Consider the following 21254-nt stretch of genomic DNA (forward strand, 5'->3'; position numbering starts at 1 on the left):
TTGTAGACTCATCTTGGATGCTCTGAGTCTTAGACCTTCACCACAAGTTTTGCACAGAGTGATTCTCAGAATCTCAACTGGGCCTTTCACATATCTCCACCAGGGCTTTTCCGTGGTGCCTGATTAGATCATTCTAATTGGTGACTAGCCACCATTGCTTCCAACTCTGCCTTTACTGTCTTCCCAGTCTTTTAGGGAGTGAGGATAGGTACTTATTTTTTAAATAAATTTTTATTGGTATGTGTTTGAAATACATGATTACATTCGTCATGGGGAGTGCACATAGTACTTCACAAGTACAAGTCCATAGGACATAGTACTTCACGATTCTTTTTCATCCTCTTCCCATCTCTTGGTTTCCTTCCCTTCCCCCTCCTTTTTAAAATCCAAATCTTCAAATCAGGATTAGGATCTAGTGGACCAGAGTGCCACTGTAGCTGCAGCCTCAAAGAGATATCTGTGCTATTTTTGCTCTACAAGGGAAGTAGAGCGCTTTTGACCCACACTCAAGTTCAAAAATATCTACTATCTGGCCCTTTACAGCGAGAATGAAGGTCCTTGTCAGTCTACACCACGTGGGGGCAGTATAGCCTCATTATAAGATCAAGATTTGGGCTCAATAGAAAATTTAAAATTGACAGCAAACCTAATGACATCAGAATTGCAGAAACAAATATAGTTTTCTTGTTTACTGGCTCCTTCTCTAATTTCTAAGTCAGCACATATCTATTCCATTTTGAAAACATCTACATACCAAATATTGCTCCTCTTCTACCATTCAGGACTAGTAAGACTAGTTTTTGCCCATGATCTCCACTGACTTGGTTTGTTCATTCTGTTATTTTCGTTTCTTTCTTTCTTTTTCTTTTTCTTTCTTTTTTGATACAATATCACAAATAGTTGAAGTTATGATGAACACACTTTTTTAAAACAGCAAGCTGTTTAGCCTTGAACTCATGATCCTTCTGCCTCAGCTCCCCAAATTCTTGGATTATAGGCATGTGTTACCACATGTTACTCATCTAACCCTTTCTTGTGTCTCCAAATTCCAGTTTTAGAACCCAACTGAAACTTTACTTTCCAGGAGAGCCAGCCACCCCTGTTTTCTTCTTATATTTCTCAGAATTTCTAAATGCTCTGCCTTGTATTTTTAGGGGACCCCATTCTTCATAACACTCTCATTACTTAGTTCCCTTCCTAACTCTCACACAGTGAGAAAATGCTTTGTTCTTCTTCTGTAACCTGTGTTCTCATAGTCTGCTGTGTTTGGGATGGGTATCAGCCCAAGTAGGCGCTGTTTCTTGATTTTGCTTGTTTTTGCTATATGTTTTCTCTTTAATTGAAGGATAACTCAATGAGTTTTAAGTACATAAAATGCACTAGTTTTAAATGTGCAATGTAAAATATGTGTCCGTATCAATTTACAACAGTAAAACTACCATCTATATCAAGATACTGAATACTAACCTTATATGAATACCATGTCATTTACCATAGTCTTTTACATGTGAATATCTTATATCCTTATTTCTGTCCAATAGCAATGTTGCTTTCCATTTCTACCTAAAGAGTTTCAATTACCTTTATACTTTTTGAACCTTTGATTTATAGAAACACTAGTATGTTGATCAGAGATTGATTTTTTCCCTCAGTTTGGATTTGGCAATTGAGAATTTAACCGATTTATGACTATAATTCACCTCTCCCTTTGTCACTATCTTTTATGCTAATTTTAACACTTTCTTGGTGTTTTTATTTTGCTACTTTTTTCTTGATTTTTTCACTTCTTTTTTTAATTCAAGAAACTTGGAATGCACACATTCTCTTTTTGTCTAGATTCAGTGACAAATTGATTTATATGAACTGCCATCTGATATGATAACTTGTTTTCCCCAATTCAGTAAATCCAGCAACATTTTCTCTATCCCTCTCCAATCAGTGCTTTGGTAACTTTTTTACACTATCAATACTAACATTATGAGTTTGCTATTTTTTCTTCTGTAACTAACCATAAGGAAAATAAAACTGTGCCATTTTTCAATTTTACCAGATTGACATTTAGCATGTCTTTGCTGTACTTGTGTTGCCCACAGTAACAAAGCATTTTTATTTCACGTACATTTGGCTTAACAACATGCATCTTTATGTATAATACTACATGGCAAAAATAAAACATTATTTGCTTGTAACATTGAATATTTGACAGGTACTTTGATAATTTAAAACTAAATAAATTGAAATTTTTAGATCTAGCTTACAGATCTACTTTTGCATTTAGTTTTCTTACCCTACATGTAACCACTTTTTTTTCTGTCTTTTTAAAATGAAATCTCGCTATACAGTTCAGGCTGGCCTTGAGCTTACTTTATAGCCCAGGCTGGTCTCAAGCTCACAACGATCCTCCTGTCCCAGCCTGGCAAATGCTGGGATTATAGGCATGCCTCACCACATCCTGGCTACATGTGACAATTTTAAACTTCATACCTTTTAACTAGTTTAATGGCCCCCACCAAATCTTTCATACAATTGCCTTCCTACTCTTTTGTTATTCGTAATTTATGTGTTTGGTTGGCTGCAGTAAATCATTCAGAAAGTTTTTCAAAGAAAGTTCCATGTTGATAGACCTCCTTAACCCCTTGGTATCTGAGAACATCTTCCAATTCCTTCATAAGGAAATATTAACTTGGCAGGGTATGTAATTCCTGGTTCAAAATTATTTCCTCTTAGAGCTTTGTAGACATCATTCCATTGTCATCTGGTACTTAGGATTGCAAGAGAAAAATTTGAAGCCAGCCTGCCTTCACTTGTATAGTTAACCAGCTTTCTCTAGCTGGGTACTTGCAAAATTTTTTCTTCATCTTTGAAATTTTAAAGCATCACCAGGGCTGAGGTGGCACAGCTCAGTGGCACAAGTGCCTGTGTGGCAAGTGTGAGGTTGTCAATTCCCAGTACCAAAATAAATAAATAAAAAGTTACCAGGATATGTCAAGGTATTGGGGTTTTTTTATTGCATTTTAAAAATACTGTGTGAGCCAGGTGTAGTTGCGCATGCCTGTAATCCCAGCAGTTAGGAGGCTGAGGCAGTAGGATCGTGCGGAGTTCAAGACCAGCCTGGGCCGCACAGTAAGCCCAAGCCAGCCTGAACTGCATAGCTAGAGTAAAAAGATCTAGTCCAATCAACCACAGCCTGTGATCTCTATCTTTAATCCATATAGCACATGGATTTTCCCCCCACCAACTTCATATCAATAACTTATCAGCTCTCTCTGTTTTTATTAGCTACTCTCCTAGTAGGACTGTAGCTTTTTTATTTTCCAGAAACCTTAACTTTCTCTGCCTGTCCCTCAACTTTTCCTACATTGTCATTCAAGTGGTCCATAGACTTTCCATGTACTTTGGTTCTCCGAGAGGAGCACAAACAGCCTGAAATAAATAAGAAAGTTCAGATATATATATATATATACTTTATACAGACACGCATATACACATAGTCTCTGACTTATGATAGTTCTATTATAATTTTGACCCATGATAGATTTATTGGGATGTAAACCCAAAGTAAATTGAGGCACATCTGCAGATATAAAACAGTGAAATTATTTGTATGTGTTTGTTACTGCATTCAACTTAAGAAATTAGGACGAGAGCCTGGCATATTGGCCATTACCTATAATCTGAGAACTTGAAAGCCAGGCAAGAGGATTATGAGTTGGGGCTGAGCCTGGGCTACATAATGGGATCTTGTCTCAAAATTAATTACTTAAAAAAATTTAAAAAGATAATAAGACAGAAACATGTTTTAAAACTCAGGAAGAGGGCTAGGGATGTAGCACAGTGGCATAAGCACCTGCCTAGCAAACACAAGGTCCTGAACTCAATTCCTGGTGCCAAAAAAAATCCCTCATATAAACTGTTCATAAAACCCAGGAAGTTATGAAGATAAAACTTAATTAAAATTAAAAAATGGTAAATTAATGAACATAAGAGCTGATTCTTTTTTAACTGTCTTATTTTTATATACATACATATAGATATAGATATACATATAGATATACATATACATATACATGTACATATACATATACATGTTGTTACTTTCTAAGAGCTGATTCTTTTTTTTTTTTTTTTGTCTTTTTCTTTTTTATTCATGACTGCCTGTTTGCAAGGCAGGCACTTATGCGCTGAGCTAAACCCTCAGCCCTAAGAGCTGATTCTTGCTGGGGATGGTGGTGTATATCTGTAATCCCAGCACTATGGGAGTCTGAGGCTGGAGAAACCTAAATTCAAACCCAGCCTGGGCTAGTGAGTTAGTGAGACCCTGACTCAAAATACAAAATAAAATGGACTAGAGATGTAGCTAAGCAAAAAGGCACTGGGTTCAGGCTGAAAGTGTAGTTCAGTGGCACAGCACTTACCTAGCACGTGCGAGCTCCAATCCCCATCACCACAGAGCAAGCAAACACACAAATAAATGGGAAAAAAAGGAAAATATCAAAGGCCCTAGGGCTTTTGTTTTTTGTTTTTGTTCTTTTCTCCAGTCTTCAGTACTGGGGGCAAGGGGAGCCCATTCTACAAGGAAAGGAAAAAACAGTAAGAACACTGAGTCAAAAAATTGATTAATCAAAAATTCTGTGAGAAGTATATGTGAAATGCTACTTTAGATCTAAATTATTGATTTTTCTTTTCAATTTAATCTTATCTAAATTTTTTTCTTCTAATTGATATGTTTACTGATTTTAGAAATTTTAAACATTTCTATTTTGTATGCATTTATGTACATTCTTTCTTTCTTTGTTTTTTCTTTTGAACTCTCTCTTCAAAGTTCTCAACTTTCCCTTACAGTACTTGACTATTGGTCTCCTGTCAGTATTTAGCCTTAGATGGAGTTTACCACCCACTTTGGGCTGCATTCCCAAGAACCCAAGTTCAGGAAGACCCAGACCCGGTGCTACCAGCCTCACACCTTCCACGGCCTGGGCCTCTGTCACTAGAATTTGGGCCTCCCACGAGCAGCACCGGGGAGTGGGTCTTCCCTATGCCTCATTTCCAGTGCCCCACCCCCCGTGGGGCGGGGATTGGATTCTGGGCTCCGTATATTCTTACATATCACATACTGTTAGAGTATTCTGGTGCAATAAAGAAGCAAAAGTATGAAATGACAGGTTTATTGAGTTGAGGACATGGAAAGGAGCACACAACCATGGCGGCTGGGCTGTCTCCTTCAACCAGATACAGAGAGGCAGAGGGTTATATGACCTCTGACTGAGTGGCACATGGGGCAAATATTGATGAAGTGTGAGGAACTGATTGGAATTCTCTGTGCATGCAGACAGAAAGGGGAGTTGTAATTAGGGCTGAAGAAGAAGGAGGAAGTGGTAAGATTTCCACTCTGGCCTTCCATCATGTTATAACACCGCCATAACTGTATAGTAATTTACACTAGGGCAAGAACCTTTCATTCCCATCTTTGTGTTGTCAGAAAAAGGGAGAAGACTGTCTCTTACTACTTCCTGCTGGACAAGGGCATCGTGTTGGGGTTTTGGGATTGACTGGATGATAGTTGATGCCCATGTAGAAGCTGGTACCAGGTGTTTCAGTGAAGACAAGGACAAGGAATTAATCATTGGTGAATACTTGCATCCCTTGATCCAAATGTGTTGTTCCATCAGGGCCATGGTGAGGAAGAATCAGAAAGATAAGCATGGAGTTGAGGGGAGGGGAGTTATGAGACATAATTATTCCCCCATCTGAAAGGGTAAAAGTTAGAAGTGTAGGTAGGACTTGTCCTTTCTCCAGCAGTTGAGCTGGAAAGAATAAGAAGCATGAGAAATATAGAGTAGGGGTGGGCAGGGCCATGGCTGTGTCACTACAAGTGACACAAGATCTCAGACCTACAGGAGTCTCATGTTTAACTGAGGGCAGACAGAACTAAGATAGTTATAGTGAAAAAATTAACTAATAGAATGTAAGGGATCAGGAACCAAATAGGATAACCAAAGAAGACCTAGCCTGCAAATTGTGGCTGTGGGGCCTTGGTGAGATGGAGATGGGAAATAGGAGATGAGATGACCACTCGGAATGTTTAGAGTCGGGGCAGTTAGGGTTAGGAGGCACTACTAAGCTTGAGTAATGCGGAACCAGGATGGCAGTCCAGCAACTTTGACCACTGTTGAAGTTCCAAGGAAGCCAGATAGGGGCCACTCTATTTTAGTTGTAGTCTTATTGAGAGATCTGAGAAATAAAGGCTAGACCATTATCTGAGGTAGACCAAACCTTGGAATGATTTTTTGTAACTGTGTAATTTTTAGTAACTATATCAGCAGTCTCCCTGGTTATGGGAAAGGCTTTTATCTATCCTGAAAAAGTACAAACAAAGATGAGAAGATATTTGAGAGTTTTGTGGCAGGGCATGTGTGTAAAATCTACCTGCCAGTCCTGGCCAGGGGTGTGTTCACAAAATTGATAAATAGGAAAGGAAGGGGGTGGTATGTGTCTCTGAGGAGAGGTTCTAATATAGAGATGACAGGTGTAAGGTGCTGAGACCTGAGAGTTTCTGGGTCAGTCTCCATAAACACAAAGGAATCCTGATAATCAGGGTGTAGAGAGGATGGTGAAAAAAAAGGCATCTCTAAAGTCTAGGACTATGAAGTGAGTGGTGGAGGGAGGGATATGAGAAAACATAGTACAATGGTTTGGCACCATTGGGTGAAGCAGGATGGCAGTATCATTGATTACCCTAAGGTCTTGTACCAGACTATAGGATGCATTAGGCTTGAGTAACAGGAGAATGGGAATATTGTAGGGTGAATGTGTAAGTTTAAGAAAACTATTGTCTAAAAGACACTTGACTATACATTTAAGTCCCTGTAAATGTGTGAGAGCTATAGGATATTGGGAAACACAAGGAAAAATTGAGGGATCCCAGAAATGAATTAAAACAGGGGTGGCATGGGTAGTGGGGGTGGGGGGTTGGAGGTATCCCAAACTATGGGATCGACCAGAGAAGGGAGAGGAGGGGATGGCTTTGCAGTAGCCGGTGAAAGTGTTTGGAGGACTAGAGCTGGGGGTGGGGGAGAAGGCAAAGGAGAAGTTAAGCTTTTGAAGGAGATCTCTACCTAAAAGGGGTGTGAGACATGTTGAAATTATTAGAAAGCTATGGTAAAGAAGAGTCTGGAACCTGCATGGAATAGGCCCTGTCTGTAGAGGCTGTGTAGGCTGGCCATCAACACCCACTACAGAGACTGAGGACTTAATAAAGAGCCTGAAAACTCAGGAAGAACACTACATATGGCCTCTATGTCCACAATTACAGAGAATGTCTTACCTGAGACCTCCAGACTTGGGGCTCTGAGAAGGCTACCTTAATGGGGTACTGTGGACCCTGAGCCCTATCAATCTTCAGCAGCAAGTCCAAGTAGATCAGCCAGTGATGAATGCAGTGGTGATGAGATCTCCTGTGAGGGCAAGGATTATGGCTTATCTGCTCTCTGGTGGCTAGGACAGTCACTCTTCCAATAGCCCTTGAGATTGCAGAAGGGCTCTCTCTTGCCCAGAGGCCTTTTTGTCTCATTTGAAGCATGGTCCAGGAGGGGCTCGGGCAGCTCCACCTTGTCTCAGTTTACCTGTTTCAGAGCTCCAAGTGTCACTGCTAAGAGATCAGATTGTTATTTTTCCTTTTGATTTTTATCTCCGTTGTTGAAAACACAAAAAGCCATATTAAGAAGGTCTCCCTAAGGAGTTGGAGGGCCAAATTTATCCTTTTGTCTTGGGATCTGGCCCACAGCGGGAGCTACCTGTCTCCTCCACAGTCACAAGACATCTGATCCTCTGTGCTAGTTACTTTGAGGCCCTAGCCCTGTCTGACTGCCTATAATATTTTTAACTGACTTAGTTGCTTGTAGCACTTTTTCTCTGAAGAAGTAACCCAAACTGCCATGAGGGATAATGGCAGTGACCAATCTGGATTATTCAGGCTGAAGGGGGTTGAAGTTGTTGAACAGCAGTCAAGGATACTCTGCAGAACTTTTAACTAGTGGCCATCAGGTAACAGGCATTTTCATTGTAGGTAGGTATACAGCTTTAAGTCTAAAGGAGACAAAGGCAAAGAATTAAGTATGAAGGAGCCAAATAATAGAATCAACAGGATATTTGAGTATAATTTTTAGTAATGGCTTCCCATAAGAAGGATTATGATAAGGCACAGAGAATTTTAGAAACTGACATATAATTCATTTGTTATACACACATTTAGATTTTATAGTTGTTTAAGTACCTCCTTTGCTGTTAGAATGTCTTTTGCATGTAATTTTGGAGGATGGCCCATTTTATTAATTTTACCTTTTTTATTGAGGAGAGAATTGAGCTGCTGTGTCACTTAAGGCCAGTTGAGTATAGTTAATTATGGCTCCTCTATGTATCATACAATCTTTTTATGGAAAAGATCTGGTAGATCTCATTAAAAGGAATCTAAAAAGAATTTATAATTATCTCTTAATTATAGTTGTTGAACATCCAGAAGATTGATAACAGTACAGTGCAGTAGAGGCAATAAGCTTCACATAGAACATTAAATGGAACTACTATTTTCTATTAACCATGGGTGTTTTAACATTTGAGCATGGAAGAAATTTGTGACATTGTTTGGAGTGCTCAATATTTAAGCATCTCTAATAATAACATTTAAATTACATAAATTTTTGTTTAAAAATTGTTATTTGATTGGTGACCTCATGGATCTCCTGGCTGGAGCACAAGAAAAAGGGAGATACAGAATCACAGCAGACTTCTCAGCACAAACAATAAAGTCAAGAAGAGCATGGAGTGAAGTATTTCAGATCCTAAAGGAAAATGATTTCCAACCTAGACTGATGTACCCTGAAAAACTGTCCTTCAAAATTGATGGAGAAATAAGATACTTCCATGACAAAGAACAGCTGAAGAACTTCATGATCACCATGCCAACCCTGCAAAGAATACTGAAAGGCAGTTTAGATACACTTAGGAAAAAAACACTAAGCAAACCAGACAATTAAACAGAACAGAAAGATAAAGATGCAACAGCAGAAAGATAACATGTCAACAATGCAAGGATAGCTATTCTGCTTGCAGACAATGTGAACTTCAAACCAAGAATGATCCTCAGAGATAAAGAGAAGGTCATTACATACTGGTTAGGGGAAAACTTCAAGAGGAAGAGATAACAATCTTAAATATATACGTACCAAATTCCAGAACACCCAGTTATGTAAGCAAGCATTAATAGAAATGAAAAACCAAATTAGCAATAACACAATTATAACAGGAGACCTTAACATACCATTGACACCAAGGGACAGATCAACCAGACAGAAAATCAGCAAAGAAATAATAGAACTGAATCATAACTATGAACTTGATAGACATACACAGAATGTTCCATCCAACTACATCAGAATATACATTCTTCTCAGCAGTACACGGGACATTCTCTAAAATAGACCATATACTAGCCCACAGAAAATATTTAAATAAATGTAAAAGAGTTGAAATTATTCCATACATGTTATCAGATCATAGTGCCATGAAACTAGAAATTAATGATAAAAGATACTGCAAAAATCCCACAAACACATGGAAACTGAATAACACACTCTTGAGTAATCAGTGGATCACAGGGGAAATTAAAGAAGAAATTAAACAATACCTACAAGCAAACAAAAATACAAATACAACTTACTGGAATCTGTGGGATGCAATGAAAGCTGTCCTCAGAGGAAAATTTATTGCACTAAGTTCCCACATCAGGAAAACAGAACAAATACAAATAAATAACCTGATGCTGCACCTCAAACATCTAGAAAAAGAAGAGCAAGTCAAGCCCAATGTCAAAAGAAGGAAATTATAAAAGTCAGAGCAGAAATTAATTCAATAGAAAATAATCCAAGGAATCAATGAATCAAAGAGTTGGTTCTTTGAAAGAATAAATAAAATTGATAAGCCCCTAGCCAACCTTATTAAAAAATGGAAGAAAAAGGTCAAATTCATGCAATAAGGAATAAAAAAGGTGAAATCACTACAAACTCTGTAGAAATACAGAAGATCATCAACAACTATTTTGAAAACCTCTACTGTCATAGGTATGATAACACAGAAGAAATAGACAGATTCCTAGAAACATATGAAGTACCAAGGCTAGGTCAAGAAGATGTAAAACTGCTGAATAACCCAATTTCTATTAATGAAATTGAAAATGTAATTAAGTCGTAACCTACAAAGAAGAGCCCGGGCCCAGATGGATTCACTGCAGAATTCTATAAGAAACACAAAGACTTAATGCCGACACTCCTCAAACTCTTCAATGAAATTGAAAGGGAAGCAATCCTTCCTAAGTCATTCCTGGAAGCAAATATTACTCTAGTACCAAAACCTGAGAAAGACCCAACCAAAAAAAGAGAACCAAAGGCCAATCTCCCTAATGAACACAGATGCAAAAATCCTCAATAAAATATTGGCAAATAGGATGCAGCAAATCATCAAGATTATACACCATGACCAAGTGGAATTCATCTGAGGCATGCAGGGGTGGTTCAAAGCCAAGAGTAAGAATCACATGATCATTTCTATAGATTCAGAAAAAGCTTTTGATAAGGTCTAACATTCATTCATAATAAGAACCTTATAGAAAATTGGAATAGATGGTCTTTACCTCAATATGATAAAGGCCATCTATGACAAACCAACATCCAGTATCATACTAAATGGCCAAAAACTGAAGGCCTTTACCTTAAAATCAGGCACAAGACAAGGATGTCCCTTATCACTGCTCCTATTTAATATAGTACTGAAAATACTAGCCAGAGCAATTAGACAAAAGAGAAAAATAAAAGGAGTAAAGATAGGAAAACAAGAAGTTAAATTATCATTATTTGTGGATGACATGATACTCTACATAGAAGACCCCCAAAACTCCATTGAAAGACTCCTAGATATAATAAATAAATTCAACAATGTAGCTGGATACAAAATCAATACTCAAAAATCAATAGCATTACTATACTCTAACAAAATCACAGAAAGAGAAATAAGAGAAGCCACACCCTTCACACTAGCAACCAAAAAAAAATGAGATATTTAAGAATTATTCTCATGAAAGAAGTGAAAGATCTATATAGGGAAAATTATAATACATTGAAAAAAGAAATTGAAGAAGATCTCAGAAAATGTAAAGACATCCCTTGCTCACGGATAAGAAGAATAAATATTGTGAAAATGGCCATTCTCCCAAAACTGTTATACAGATTCAATGCAATCCCAATAAAAAATACCATCAACATACCTCATAGATCTAGAGAAATCACTCCTAATATCCATCTGGAACCAGAAGAGACCTAGAATAGCAAAGACTATTCTAAGCAGCAAAGGCAAGGCAGGAGTCATCACAATCCCTAACTTAAAGTTATACTACAAAGCAACTGTAGTAAAATCAGTGTGGTACTGGAATAAAAACAGAGCCAAAGATCAATGGAATAGATTAGAAGATACAACCATAACTACAAACACACTCAACTACCTTATCTTTGATAAAGGGGCCAAACATGTTCACTGGAAGAACAACAGTCTCTTTAATAAATGGTGTTGGAAAAATTTGCTCTCCACATGCCAAAAACTAAAACTAAACCCATGCCTATCACCATGTACTAAATTAAAATCTAAATTGATCAAAGATCTGAATATTAAACGGAAACACTGAATTTATTGGAAGACAAATTGGGTAAAAAACTTGAAGACATAGGGATAGGTAGAGAATTCATGAACAGGAATCAAACTGCATGGGAAATCAACAACTGGGATCACATCTTATTAAAAAGTTTCTGCATGTCAAAAGAAATCTCCAGCATAGTGAAAAGAAAACCCACAAACTGGGAAACAATCTTAGTGAACTGCCCCTCAGACAAAGGACTTCTGTCTAAAACATATAAAGAATTTTAAAAAATCAGACCCCCAAAATTCAAAAATCCAATCCAAAAATGGGCATCTGAGATGAATACATAATTCTCAGATGAAGAAATACAAATGGCAAGTTAATACATGAAAAAATGTTCATCATCAATACTCATTAGAGAAATGCAAATTAAAACCACACTGAGATTCCATCTCACTCCAGAAAAAATGGCCAGGATCAAGAAAACTATCAACAACAAATGCTGGAGAGGCTGTGGGGAAAAAGGAACTCTCCTGCACTGTTGGTGGGAGTGTAGACTGGTGCAACCATTGTGGAGGTCAGTCTGGAGATTTCTCAAAAGCTGGGATTGGAAGTCCCATTTGTTCCAACTATTCCACTTTTAGGCATATTCCCAGAGGAACTGAAAACATCATAGCACAGTGATATATGTGCACCTGTGTTCATAGCAGCACAATTTTTAATAGCCAGATCTTGGAAACAACCAAAGTGCCCATCAACTGAGAAATGGATAAAAAAGTTGTGGTATTTTTATACAATGGAGTACTACTCAGCTATAAAGAATGATCACATTGAGATATTTATAAATAAATCGACGCAGCTTAAGACCATATTCATAAGCAAAATAAATCAAAGTCACATGTATAAATACTGAATAGTTTCCCTAGTGTAAGAAATGGTAAGAATACATAAAAGTATGTGGTAATCATGATTCCCCATTATGTTGCTTGGAAGCTTTATAATTTTTTCATTCATTAATTGGAATGGTTTTATTCTGGGTTGTTTGATTTTATTATCTGTAATGGTATGAACAGCTATTTTGAAGAAAACAAGACATTATAAGAAGAAACAAGACATATAGCTAGTGATGTTTTGAAGAAAACAAGACATATAGCTAGTGATGATTTAATATCATTTTGTTTTGAACTTCCACCAAGCTTTTGTTCTTCTGTCTCCATCGGTTTTATCATGTTGTATCTTATTATATGTGATAGTGTAAACAAAAATTTCTATAGCAAAAGATAATATAGAAACCATTGTTCATTTTCTGTTAGTTGGTTCTGACTACCCTGTAATACTTTCATTCTCTTGAATGGTTTTACACTGTCTTTTTATGTCTGATACTATAGTATATGAAGGTATACTCAAATATTTCAAGGAAAGAGACACTATGGTAGCTACTGTTATGTCGGGTTGTCTTGAGGTGAAACACTGTGTTGCTTAAATTGTTCTGTTCTGACCTGTGTTGTTATGTCCTCTTTTATCTTAACCTTTTTTTTAAAAATAAAGTAAAAAAAAGAAAAAGGTAGATGTCTGGATTTGAAAGAAAAAAAAATTGTTACCATAAACAACCCAATTTTATATTTGAAGCATGAATATACCATCAGATCAGCAGCAATGAATTATCTTAGTCATATGAGCTTTAGTTGGGGTGTCTTCTATAAGGCTATGGAGATCATTGGGGCCTCCGATGAATGAATAAGAGCTGATTAAAGCTACCAAGTACTTTCTTATTCATGAATTGAAGTCTTGTCCAGTCTCTCCTCACCTCAAAGGATTTTGTTTAACCAGTTTTAGTATCATTTTGACCAGCTGGCAACCTAGGTGGGAGCATGTTTTTTAATCCAAATAAACCTTGATTAAATGATCTGAAAATGCAAAAGAAGAGGAAAAAAGATTGTGGAGCTCAAATAAAAAGGAACAGTTGTTTACAGAGCAGACAAATGGACAAACATGGACACATGATCTGTATAATATAAACAGACTGAACAAACAGACAACAGATATATAGACTGACAAACATCTTACAAAATCAGAGTGCACTCAAATATATTTGGCCAATTTGAACTATAATAAATAGACTAGTGTGAACCTTTTTGTAGATTAATTAATAGAGATCTCTTGAAATAAGAATAGCAGAAAGGGAACCTAATTTATGGTTACTCTGAGATAGGTTGGCGAGGGGGAAAAAAAAACGTGAATATGAACTAGATCCTCAGGACCAGTGTATTTTTGAAGCAGGAATAGGGACTGAGGCTGAGAAGGCTATGGTGTGAGAGGTGTAGATGGCCACCGAGCAGCCAACTGCCCAGCAGGTATCTGCGGGCAATTACCAGGTGATTGACTATAAAACGGCCACTTGTCATCATGCGACAGAGAAATACAAGATGTTGACTGATTACCATGTGACCCACAGCAAGATAGCTGCTGCTGGTGACACAGTGAAGGAGGACAAGATGGCAACTGGTCGTCATGTGACCCACAACTAGATGGCTGCTGCTGGTCCCATGGTGAGGAACCTCAAGATGGTGGCACACTGTCACATGGCAGAGAGCCACAAGATGGCAACTGTCCTCTACGTGAGCTGCAGCAAGATGGTTGCTGAGAACAATGTGACCTGCTAGGTGATCGAAATGCACAAGACCAAGTATAGTAAGCTGCTGGAGAAAGTGGCGACACAGGAGTAGGAGACAAAGAAGAGCCGTCTGATGGACTAGATGGAGGGGACTGGGAAATCTGAGACTGGGGAGAAAAACTAAGAGGATTAGAGGCCACTTGGGGTGAGGAAGGGGGAGAGGATGACGCAGAGAGAAGCCTCTGGCTGAGCAAACTGACGGATTTGGTCTTGGAGATATGGGAAGGGAGATGTAAAGACAGGAGACACATCATCTAAGGAGTCTGGTGGGGAGGGAGGGAGAGATCCTGGTGGAGCAGAGCGAGCCAGAAGTATTTGGGCCATCATAGAAGACAGGGTGAGAAAAGGACACATCTGCAAAGTGAAAAAGCCTAAAATGAGGGCTTTCTGCAAACTTGTCACCATTGTGACAAAAGCATAAATAAAATGTCCGCTTTTTGGTTTTTATGACCTTCTTGAGGCCAAGAGCACCAAGGTTATGAACCAGGCACCCAAGAGGTGTGTTTTTTGGGGCACAGGAAATGGTCCCCATGACCGAATTATAAGTGAGCTGAGAGAACAACTACACCTTGGGACGTAAGAGCTTTAGCTCTCTCTCAAGGAACATGGGAGCTGGCCTGGATCACAGCGATCAAAAGAAGTCATCACCTGTTTTGAAAGTGTGACCCGGAAGGTCTCAATACCCATTATCCTCAGCCCTCAACATCCATTTCCCTCAGCCGTCACCCGAGGAATGTGGGGTGGGCTCCCAGGGAACAGAATAACAGTTTTGCCTCAGGCTGTACAGCCTAAGGAGAGTGAAAATCGGTATGTCTGTCCAGGGACAGCAATGGATAGTTTTCTGATGCAAACTTGCGAATTTTAGGGACAGAAACAGAAAGCTCCTGATGGCAGCTCACCCATGATGAGTTAGGAGGGTCACTGCTGCAGGCGATTAGCAGCAGCAAGTAAACAGGTGGAAAAATACATGGTTCATAGACAGGAACTGGGAGTGACTCCCATGAGCTAGCGCTCTGCCATCGAGTCAGGTACCATAATGTTAGAGTGTTCTGGAGCAGCAGAGAAGAAAAAATATGAAATGAACAGGTTTATTGAGTTGAGGACATGGGAAGGAGAACACAGCCCGTGGTGGCTGGGCTGTCTCCTTCAACCAGATACCGAGAGGCAGAGAGTTATATGACCTCTGACTGAAAGGGCACATGGGGCAGGTATTGATGACATGTGAGGAACCAATTGGAATTCTCTGTGTGTGCAAACAGGAAGGGGAGTTGTAATTAGGGCTGAAGAAGAAGCAGGAAGTGGTAGGCGTTCCCACTTTGGCCTTAAACCATGTTAGACCACCGCCAAAACTGTACAGTAATTTATACTAGGGCAAGAACCTTTCACATACATTATATACACATGATCCTTTAAATAACCGATTTTCTTGGAGTATACTTTAAATTTTACCTAAAAATGTGCCAGTAACAGAGAAAGAAACTTAAAAAATAATCAAATGCTTATTCTAAGTGAATTCTAAGGTGACTTCACAATGGTTTCTGTAGAATATTTGCTTGTTTGTTTGTTCGTTTGTTTTTTGAGACAGAGTCTCATTATGTAGTACAAACTGGACTCAAACTCATGGGAGTTCATGGCAATCCTCTTGCCTCAGCCTCCCGAGTGCTGGGATTACAGGTGTGTGTCACTATGCCCAGCTCTTCAGAATTTTTAAGGAACAAATAATTCCCAAGTACCAGCCCACACTGATCCCTTAAATACATAAACTCATCCTTTCCTCAGAACTATTTTTTTTTTTTTTGTCTTTTTTCCTTTTTATCGGTACCGGGGATCAAACTCATGACTGCCTGCTTGCAAGACAGGTGCTTATGCCACTGAGCTAAATCCCCAGCCCTCCCCCCCGAACTATTGAATTGTCACTTATATCCTTCCTTAAAAATCTCTTTCCCTAGATTTTTACATGGTTACTTCTTTTTTATCATTTGGATTCTATCTCCAATATCCCATCTCTAAATCCCTCCTCTTCTTCACCCAGTTAAGACACTGCACTGGTCAGGCCATCACATTACTTTTGTTTTTTGTTTCTGAGAGTGAATTTCTTGTATTGATTCATTGCTATTTCCTCATCACCCAGAACAATGCCAAGCATGAAGTCAGAATATGTAAATACTTGTGGGCTGCTTGTCTCGCAGAGACTCTCCTGGGCATAAGAACCTGTCCCAAAAGCTTTATGCAGCTTCATAACCACAGTGCAAAGAAAGAAAATAATCAGAAGTTACTTCCATGACACCATGCTCCCTCTCCCAAGCTCAACTCCCGTTAAAGAGAGAAAACACCAAGACATAGAAAATTATGAAAATTCTGGAGGGTGTGGTATGAGCTCTTTTGAACTAATTAGGAGGCTTTTGTCTCGGCAGGAGTCAGCACACTGGAAGGGAAAGAAGGGAACTGTTGAAGTTGAGCTCTTGCTTCTGCCTACCCCTGCTTTGAGATTAAAAACTTGTTTGCATCAGAAGCAACATAGGTATCTGGGGTCTTTGAAAGTAAAATCAGGACCCCGCAGAGGAGTCTGTGAAGATTAGAGCAGAATAAGTAGGGCCTGAGCTCTCTCTGAAGAGTGCCTTCAAACCTCCCAGTCCCCAGGGCCAATCAGTTACAATTGGAGGCACATTTCCCCAGTACTCTGTGTTCTTGGTGAGAAAGTGTGCAATGTTATTCAGTGATGCTGGCACCAATATACACGTGTGGGGCAGAGACTTTCCAGGTATAACACTCAAAGCTTTGGCAGACAGTGAAGCTGCTGATTAAAGGAGTCTTTTGATCCAGGTATAGGCATACACACTTGTAACCCCAGCACTAAGGGAGGCAGAGGCAGAAGAATCACCAGTTCATATCCTGCCTGGGCAATTTAGCCACACCCTGTCTCAAAATAAAAAATAAAAAGGGCTCAGTGGTAGAATGTCCCCTGGGTTTGATCCCCAGTACCACAATTAGTCCATCCATCACTGAGACTTTTGTGAGATGTAACAATGGCCTGAGGTTTTCTGGTGCCTAGGTCTCTCTTCTCCTGGGCTCATCCTCCTCCCACTACCTAAGTCCTTTGGGATCACCTGGGCTGGAGGCATACCCTCAAATGCACATTGTGTTTTATAGACAGTAATGTTATACCAAACATTTTGCTAAGCAAAAGCCTGATAAATGACCACCACAGCTATTTGCTACTTCCTTTTATCTATACCAAGATAGACTAGTAGAACTTGACTCTTTTCTTAATAAAAGGTTTGGGCAGGATTTAGTTAGAATTTCAGTGAAATACACAAAGTTTAAGTAAATGTGCATAAACACACTTACTGTTCCGTACAAAAGGGACACTGATTTCTGTTTATTTCTAGGGCTTGACACATGTGCATGAGTGCCCTTAGTCAAAAAGAAAAGAAGGTACTCCAACATGGAACACTTTTTTGCTTTCATAGCACTAACAACCGCCACACAAGCACAATGTAAGATCTTTAAGTGGGTGATCATTGGAAATCCAAGATTAAATCCACTTGGCCAGGGCTGGGGATTTAGCTCAGCGGCATAAGCGCCTGCCTTGCAAGCAGGCAGTCATGAGTTCGATCCCTGGTACCGATAAAAACGAAAAAAGACCAAAAAAAAAAAAGATGTTTAAAAAAAAATCCACTTGGCCAGCCTGAGTACTAAAAATAGCAAAGGTAAAAAAAGAGAAAAGAAAGAGGAAAGAGAAAAAAGAAGTGAAAAAGAGGAAAAAAGAAAGGAAAACAAGAATCCTAATATTCAGAGCAAACAACTTTATTGAGCAACATCACTAAGGCAAAGCTGATTTCTCATTGCAGATATAGTTCTTGGCAGGAATCCTCAAGATAGCTATTGCAATTTTGAACTTATAAAGATAATATTATATTGCCATTAATTTTTCCTGAGATAGCAGCTATCTATGTTACTCAATGGAATGGTAGGCATTCCTGGAATGGTAGGAAACATATGAGTGCGAAAAACAGGTCACTGTGGAACAATGATATGCCATGGAAAATGACGAGAGAGAGGCATGATGGGAGCCAGGTATGGTGGTGCATGCTTGTAATCTTAGCAGCTCAGGAGGCTCAGACAGGAGGATCAGAATATCAAAATAGTCAGGGCAACTTAGCCAGATCCTGTCTCAACATTAAAAATGATAAAATAAGAAAAGCACTTCCTGAGTTCAACACCGAATTAAAAAAAAAAATTAACAGGAGATTTTAGGGGGAAAGGACAATATGCATAGAGTAGGGTACATGGGAATTGGAAGTTGCCCTTGGAAACTTAAAATGGGAAATTGGTGGAGAAAACTTACCTGTTCCCTGAAACTCTGAGAACAGCCATACTCAGGAAGTTTGGAAGTTATGTTGACACACAGAGAGCCCCTTGGTGACTTGATCTCTGTTATTATATGTCCAGATATCAATCTGCTCTTCTTAATGTGATTCAGTGATTAACCAGATGTTGGCAAGAGATTAGCCAGTGATTTTCAGCCACTTTTCACTTTTTTCAGTAATTGATTTAATGTTTTATATTGAACATCTATCATATAATCAATAAAACAATTTCTCGTTTTTGTTTTTGTTTTGTTTTGTTTTTGTTTTGTTTTAAAACAGGGCTTCACAATGCAGTTCAGGCTGATCTTGAACTCTTACGTATCCCAGCTGGCCTCAAACTCACAGCAATCCTCCCGCCTCATCCTCCCAAATGCTGGAATTATATGGGTGAGCCACCAGGCCCAACCAATGAAACTTTTTCTATCTGGAGTAAAATGAGGCCAGATACAGTCCCCATCCCTGGATCGCAATCTCAGGAAGCCCCTGTCAGGCCTTCATCTCCATCTCCTTCACCAAGCAGCTGCTGCTTGTGTGAGGCTGGCTTGGTAAGCAGCCCTCACTCTGGGAGAACAATGGTTGCCAGGGGGTGTCACCTGAAAGTGAGTCTAACTCTGTCTTCTCTCAGGGGATGCATATCCTGGCCCCACCCTGTCTCCCCAAACACCATTTTTGTCTTGATTTCAAGGAAAGCGCTGAACACCCAAGTGATATAGAGCTCAGTTCCTGGAAACCAGGCAGAAGACTCCAATGGAACCACAGCTACAGTTAAGGTAAGGACTTGCCTGTAGAATAGTTGCCACTTAAAAGAAAACATCACTTTTTTTTTTCTTGAAACAGGATCTTTCTATGTAATTTAGGCTGGCCTTGAACTCACTATGTAGCTCAGGCTGGCCTCGAACTCACAGTGCTCTTCCTGCCTCAACCTCCAAGAGCTGGGACTACAAGGCAAGTGCTACCACATCCAGCCAAACATCAGTTCTTTAATTTGTTTACTTCTTGCCTCTTCAGAATCCCTTGAGAACTAAAAGTCTCTTGGGAGAAAAGGAGCCGGTCTCAGACCTCTCACTCCATCCCATTCATACTCTACCTTAGGTCCTCATTAAGTGGCTTAATGATGCCCATGTCATGTTTTTGTTCAGTGACTCATCCAGAGAGACAAAAGATAATGATACGAAAAGAAGTCAGGAATGGTGAATGTATAACCAAAAAGGGATCTAGATTCCAAGTCATGGAGGTGAGGGTACCCTTGGAATCTGAAATTGCTCCCAGAGCCTCTGACAAGCACCCCTAGAAATACAGAGAGAAGGCAGTCTCTGAAATTGGGCAAAATACCTTGTGGGGAAATAAGAAATATCATCCTTGGAATTAAGAGTGGACGTCTACATTTGGAAAGGATAAAATACCCCACTATTTTCTCAGATCCCATTGAGGAGTATACAGTCATGTCAGGAAGAAAGTGATTCACGCTTGACCAAAGAACCTGTCTCACAGAACTCCTGGCCTCTCATGAGCCCAATCAAAATCTGTATCAAACGTAGCAGTTAATGTTAGACAGAGACAATGGGCACTTGAAAGGGGCTGAGCTTGGAAGAGAGAAATGAAAGCTTCAGATATATCTCATTCCAGAACAGTGATGATAAACCTATGACACGTGTATTATTGTGTTTTTCTTTTAAGATAAAAGATGTTACTAATGAATGAGTAATTTTTTTCTAAACTAAAACTTCAGTATTCAGGTTTAAATGCAGTGTTGGCATTTTGGTTTTTGTTTTTGTTTTAATCGGTACCGGGGATCAAACTCACGACTGCCTGCTTGCAAGGCAGGTGCTTATGCACTTGCTGAGCTAAATCCCCAGCCCGCCACTTTGTGATAAATATTGGATTTGGGGTTGCAGTTTGGGCATTCATCTCTAAAAGGTTCTAGAGCATTCCACGATGTTTAATGTAGGGTATAAAGACAAGAAAAAATCTGCAGAATATCTTCCCGACTCCACAAAATCAAAATGGTGAAAGAGTTGAGAGGCTGCTCTTTGATTCTTTTACTCCAAATCCCCATTGAAGATCAAGCCCACCAATCTCTAACTCGTCTCCCCATCACCCTACCTTGCCTCCACAAGGATGACATCTGGTTCAAACGTGTGCACGAGAGCAGGTCCCCATAGTGTATCTCACAACTCCCAGGGGAACAGAATCTGCCCTCACCTTTCTATTAATGAAAGTCAGGTCAAGGAGAACAGAGGTGGGGCAGTGAAGGTGGAGAAAGCTCCTGAAGTTTAATTAAATCATGTTGCATGGGAGACAGGAAATGAAGGAATGGAGAGGGAGGCTCACAGGCAAGAAGGTGGCAGCGCTCCGTTGGGATTAAGAGCACTCACACACATTTCTGTACCTGTGTTTCTCAAAGTATGTTTCCCTTGCAAAAGAGAAAAATTGTTAGATTCCAAAGAAGTTGTACGTAAGGACCCCAGGTTCAGAACCACTGGATTGGGAAACCCCCGATTCAGTGATAATATTTCACTTGCAAATTAAA

Source organism: Cavia porcellus, unplaced genomic scaffold (genome assembly GCF_034190915.1).
Source record: "Cavia porcellus strain 051 isolate PalLab524CR breed Dunkin Hartley unplaced genomic scaffold, mCavPor4.1 scaffold_29, whole genome shotgun sequence".
Lineage (NCBI taxonomy): Eukaryota > Metazoa > Chordata > Mammalia > Rodentia > Caviidae > Cavia > Cavia porcellus.